Raw genomic sequence first — 6,910 nt, forward strand, 5'->3', positions numbered from 1 at the left:
CATATTGAGAGAGGGACAATCTGGAAAATAATAGACCTGTTCTGTTAAGAGGTGTCAAGGTTGAGAAAGACAAAGGAAATGTGGGGAACTTTATCAGATTGCCAGATAATAACTAGACAAGTAAACGCAATGTGTGATCTTGATTAGATACTGTACTGAGAAAAGAGTAACTGAGTAACTATAAAATGCATTACAGGGACAATTGACAAAATTTAAATATGAACTGGGTTAGGTAATATATTGTAATGATGTTCAAGTGTTTGATTTTGATAGATATTTGGGAGTAAAGACATGATGCATTTAATTGGCTCTCAAGTGGTTCAAAAAAATAACATGTCGTACATATGTGATAACAAATAGTTATATATAAATAGCTAGATGTCTGTGAGTGTGTGCACATGCATGCATATGAAGAGAAAAAGAGTGAGAGTGACATGGTAAATGGGGCGATATTTAACAATTGATAAATTTGAACTCTAGTATCAGGGTATTTATGCTTTTTGCAAATATTTTATAAATTTGAAATAATACTAAAACAACATTTATAAACAAAATAATTTTCAGAGAAATGGAGAAGTAAATATAAGAAAATATTAATACTACTTTGTTCTTGCATTTGGAGTTTATTTTTTTACTTGCTTCCTTTTCTCTGATTTTACTTACATTCCGTGTTAAAAGTAGGTTGTCAATAACCAACTGAAAAAGTAGTGGAGAGAGGAACACATATCTTCTTTCTAACCTTTCTAAGGTATCATCATCCCTTCAACTTGACTCTGGCAGTAAAATATGGCATTGCCAGTTTTATATGAATTTTCCTCCTTTGTTCTTTGATTTACATCTTTTGACTGAAACATTTCAGAAACTCAGTCTTTGGCAGAAACTTCTTCGCTAATTTACGAGGAGCATGGATTATAGCTTTCTTTTCTTGAGGGAACAAAATCCTTAATTTATTTCAGAGATTGTTAGCAAAGGACGGAACATCATGTAGCAACAATGATTTCAGAGGCAAACAGTACCTGAACTGAGGCTATCTGTTTCTCTATGTCAATTCACCCCTGGCTATACACTTTTTCCCCACTAAAATTAAATAAGCCTGTTGTGCTGTCACATGTACAGGGTAAATAAATACACAACACTCCTTGGCCCCATCTAGAAAGTTCAAAGCCTATGTGCCCAATTCCAAGTCTCAGTGTTAAACAGATACTTACACTTCATGCTTATCTGTTTTGAGTGTCTCAAGGAAAGGTAGTACATAAATGTGTCATATCATCATTAAATGCCAACTTTATCTTCCTGTGTTTTGATCACTGTCATGTAAATGGTGCTTAATTAGGATTTGCTTAAAATACCTCTGGCTACATATCTACCAGAACATATTATGAAATGGGCAAATACTGACAAAACTTTTAGAAATATTTTGAAAATGTCCACAAAATGGAGAAAACATCCTTTGTAGCCATTTTTGACAATATAATTACTTTACTGATAATTTGATGGCATTAGACTGAAAGTCCCAGCTCAACCTGGGCCAGAATTGCTCAAAAAATCAAGAATCACTTACCATTCAAAAAGTCTGTATTTTAATTTTTTTTGGTCAAAGAAACAAGAACTGGTACACTATGGCCAATCCTATTTCAGAATTAATTCCCTTGGGCAAAAGCTACAGGAGAGAAAAGCTAATCCTAAAGTAGAAATTGACATTTCCAATGTCATTAATAAAGTGATTTGCTTTGGTCCCCATCTCCACTATCTAGATGGCATTTGACTTGCCTGTGGCGCATGGGAATTTATTAGCAAAAAACTCTTTACTGTGGTGGCAGTGGCAATGACTGCTATTTTTAAGACAATTAACATTTACTAGATGAATTCTACTCAATCTTCTTTAATTCCAGAAGTTGTAAATGAGTGAAATTTCTGCCATTGCTCCTATTTTGAAGAAAGTATTAATGTTTGCACCTGTGTGTGTGTGGAGCAGAGAAGCAAGACAGAAACTAGAATGATTTCATACTTCGTAACAGAGACCTTTGCAACTATGAAAGTGATGTCTCTGCTCCCTAAAAACTACTGCCTACTCTCACCATTTCAAGAGAAAACTATAGGTACACATCAAGTCTTAGAGATACAGAAATTACAGATATTGATGTGAATTAATAAAAGAAAAAATGTGATTTATCACAGAGGACAGAGCCAACAATCTACTTTTTAAAATAGTGGCAATAGCAATAATATTTTCCTTTATGTCTGTGTGGTGTTTCTTCAGTTTTAAGTATGAATTGTGATGATTAGATCGCAAAAATGAAATCTATCCAAATGGCACTGAGATATTTTGGCTGCCCATCCAGAGGAAAGGTGAAACAATTGTGGCTGGTAATGAGTATATTTTAACGGCTTCATACCAAGAAATTCATCTGGCACATAGAAGCCTACCTGGCTGAACTAATATCCTAAGAGAGGAATTATTTTGGAGGAATAGTAATAATATTTATATATTTAGTTTATGTACAGCTTCTCAGATTTGGTTATCCATCTCTTTTTGGCATTTTGAAGTGTAATCCTTTGTCATTTTATCATGTAGTACCTATTTTAAATAATAAAAGTACTATTATGTATCCAGAATTAACTAAGTGCCGGACCTGTATTTGTCATGAGACACACATAATCTCATTGTGATAGGCAAAATAATGGCCCTGCAGAAATGTTCACAACCCAATCTCCAGACCCTGTGAATATGTTACCTTACATGGTGATATGGTTTGGCTGTGTCCTCACCCATATCTCATCTTGGATTTTAACTCCCACAATTCTCATGTGTCGTGGGAGGTGATTGAATTATGGGGACAGGTCTTTCCTGCACTCTTCTCATGATAGTGAATGAGTCTCACGAGAGCTGATGGTTTTAAAAAATGGGAGTTTCCCTGCATAAGCTCTTCTTTTTTGCCTGCTGCCATCCATGTAAGATGTGACTTGCTCCTCCTTGCCTTCTGCCATGATTGTGAGGCCTGCCCAGCCATGTGGAACTGTGAGTCCAATTAAACTTCTTGCTTTTATAAATTGCCCAATTTCGGGTATATCTTTATCAGCAATGTGAAAATAGACTAATATATATGGCAAAGGGGACTTTGCAGATGTGATTAAGATTAAGCAACTTGAGATGGAATGATTATCCTATGTTATCTGGGTGGGTTCACTCTAACCACAAATTCCTTCAAGTAGAGAATCTTTTCTGGTGTTGTAAGAAATCCAGAGGAAGGAGAGTGCAAGGAGACCTCTATCTACCCTTGCTGGCTTTGAAAATTAAGGATGGGTGGGCAATGATACTAAGCCAAGTCATGTGAAAAGTCTTGAAAACCAGAAAAGAGCAAGAAATCATATTTTACCCATAATCTGTACAAAAGAATGCACTATGCTCACATCTTGATTTTAACTTGGTAAGAGTCTTGTCAGAATACTCATCTATAATACTATAAAATAATAATAATTTTTTATTGTTTAAGCCAGCAAGTTTGTGGTAACTTATTATAGAATCAATGGAAGATTAACATATTCATGAAACTCCTACAATTTCATGGCAAGTGTTTAGCAGTTTCTTAGTTTTACAGATATCAAAAATGAGGCAAAGAACAATTTATATAATTTGTCAAAGATGACATAAGTAGCCAGTTGCAAATCCAGACTTAATATCTAGGGTGTTGGTGTTTGATGATTCTTTCAGAATGATGTGATTTTATGTGTGATGCAAAATTAAGTGATATACAATCCTTAAGTCAGAATAATGGCTAAACTAATCAAATAAATAATTAAAATATAAATATAATAAGGTTATATCATTTTTGCTGTTCAAACTAATAAAAACAGTTGAGAGAAAAGCTTTAATAACAAACAGTTACCTAGAATAGTCAATACTCATTATAAAAATGATATTCTAATGGGTTAATTGGATTTTTAAATTTAAGAATGAAGAATAGATGAATACAATAAAAAGACATTATAGCTAGTATCAGCAAGAAATGGAAAAGTTGGAATACTTATACTTTGCTGATGGGAATACAAAATGATGCAGTGTTTTAGAAAACTCTGGGAGTTCCACAGAAGTTATTATAAACATACAATTATCATATGATCTAGCAATTCTACTGTAGACATATATCCAAGAGAATTGAAAGCATCCCATGTACACAAATGTTCACTGTTGCATTATTCATAACAGCCAAAAAGTAGAAACAACCCAAATGTTCAACTGACCAGTGCATAAACAAAATGTGATATATCCATAAAATGGAATATCACTTAATTATAAAAATAAATAAAGTGCTGATTCATGGTGCAACGTGGATGAACCTTGACAAAATCATGCTAACTAAAAAAGTCAGACACAAAAGGCTACCTCATAAAGGATCCCATGTATACAAAATGTCCAAAGTAAGCAAATACGTAGAATATCAATCAGCATTAAAGAGTTGCTAGGGGTTGGGGCAGAGAATAGTGTGGAGTGAGTGCTCAAGGGTATGGTATTTCTTTGGGGATGATGAAAATATTCTGGAATTAGTGATGATGGTTGCACAATATTATGAACGTACTAAAAATCACTAAAATGATGAGTGTTGTGATATGTACATTGTATCTCAGTTAAGAATAAAATAACTGAAGGGATATCTTTGGAAATCCAAACAAAAAATATAGATACAGGGAGCTCACAATTTGGTAATCAGGAGTTTATCACTGATACTTGCTACTGTAGTCTGAATAAATTGTAGTCATCATGTTCATATATGATATCACATCGCTGAGGATATAATAAAGGCCAGACAACCTGAATTCAATTTATATCATCACAATGTCAATAGAAGAGTTTTAAAATATATTTATGATTTCTAAATATCAGGATATAATTACACGAAAATTAGACACAAATTGATTTAAGCTACATTTATAAATGCAAATGCATTCACATTTAAGGTTAGTACTTTGTCCTTGTCTGAAACTGTCTTGTTTGACTTGAATATTCTACTGATTTGCTCTCTCAGGGTTTGCTAGCACGCTATATTAAGGCTTTAGTTTCTGAACATCGTTGTTTATCCTAGAAAATCTGCATGCACTATATCACATGAAAATTTAATTGAGACATATGTTGTATAATAAACAATGTTAGCCTGGCATTATACCTAGCAAAATTTGTTCTATTTGCTTACAGAACAATATCTCTATTGACTATACTCATTCATTGTTAATGAGCTTCTTACTAAAGGATATTGGCATAGTTTCCATAATATTCTTAGCAAATAAAATAATGGAATATAAAGAAACTTAGGAGACTGAATTGTCTATCATGTTCCCAGAACTATTACTTCAGTATTTACGTATAAAGTCACTCTATTTTTGGTTGCTGGGTCCTCCCCTTAAAAACCAGAGGAATCATGCCAACATGTCCACCACACATGCATCATCAGCAAGACTATCACCAGAGGGGAGACCCCCAAGAAATAACAGGGCAGTCCAGGCCAGGAACTGTGCACACACTCAAGCTTTCTACAGAATGAGTTTGAGGAATTGTCTTTTTTCTATAGACTGTTAAAACATTGTATCAGAAACATTTGAGGAGTTTAAATGTAATCTATAGCAATCCCCCTCTCATCCTTATTAACTGCAAAGTTACCTTCAAATTTAGGGTTTGACTATCTGTAAAGGTTGCTTATTTTGATTTTGAGGACACTGACAATATTCCACAAGTTTATCTTATTGTGTAGCCCCCAAAGTATAAATTCCAGGTTTTTTGCTTGGTACCTGCTTGTCTTTCAGAATCTTTTGTTCAATAATTCAATTAAAAAACCTTTCATTCTAGGTGTGAAGCAATTAGAAAAATATACCAAGGCCTGCAACTCTCTTATTTGACTTCTGGCCCTGACATCAAATTTAAAGGGACACTGAATTCGATTTTGAAAGATGAGTAGTCAGATATAGAGGTGGATCTCTGAAGACAATTCCTGAAGTAGTAGAAGTACAACAGGAAGGTTGAAATCATTTGGATATATGGTGGTTTGAGGGACTATTTCCTTGTGCTACTCCATATCTCTACACTTTCTTTGTCTTCTCTGCTCTGTGCCCCAGAGCTACCTTTGGACTACCCCAAGGATTGTCTCAACCAGTCTCTTTGCCTTCCAGTTTCCAAATGGGCTGTGCCAGTGAGAAATATGATGGCGATTGAAAGAACAATCAATCTGACAGTTGGGTCAGGCTACTTATTCTCTACTCCCCAGCTCCCTCCCTGCTGAAACACAGGTTATAGCTGTGAACTTCTACTGAAAATATCCAGTTGGCTACCCTCTTCTTCATTGTCAGCTCCAACTATAACCTCTCCTGACAGACTGTGGAGAGAAAAGATAAAGAGTTTGACAAGGACCAGATCACAAAGGGACATAAATGTCATGCTAAGAAGTTGTTTGTCATATAATTTCATTTATGCATGAAATATCCAGTACTTCCTTCTTTCCCATTAATTAATTTGTCCCAGCACCAAACCCACACTGTTTTAATTCCTGCAGCATTACTTTATGCTTTGACATTTATTAATCATCATATGGGTTTTCAAATTTTCTGGGTTATTTTTATCCAAATTCTTTCAGAATCAACTTAGAATTTGTTTACACTATTTTATTTAAAAAGAAAAAAAGCCAATTGGGAATTTGAACCTTCTTTTATATATTTTAGTAAGTTAAAAGAGTTTTCTTCTTATGAGTTATCCAATTAAGGCAGGACTGTAATCAACTGCAATGACTGTGGTCAGGGATCTGTCTTTCCATCTCTGGTGTCTGGTTTCTTCTCACTGGGCTCCTTCCTCCTTCTCAGTCAGTATCTTCCTACACAGGATCAAGGTGGCTATAAGCAGTTTGAAGATTCTGTTACAAGCATGCAA

Source organism: Symphalangus syndactylus, chromosome 14 (genome assembly GCF_028878055.3).
Source record: "Symphalangus syndactylus isolate Jambi chromosome 14, NHGRI_mSymSyn1-v2.1_pri, whole genome shotgun sequence".
Taxonomy (NCBI): Eukaryota; Metazoa; Chordata; class Mammalia; order Primates; family Hylobatidae; genus Symphalangus; species Symphalangus syndactylus.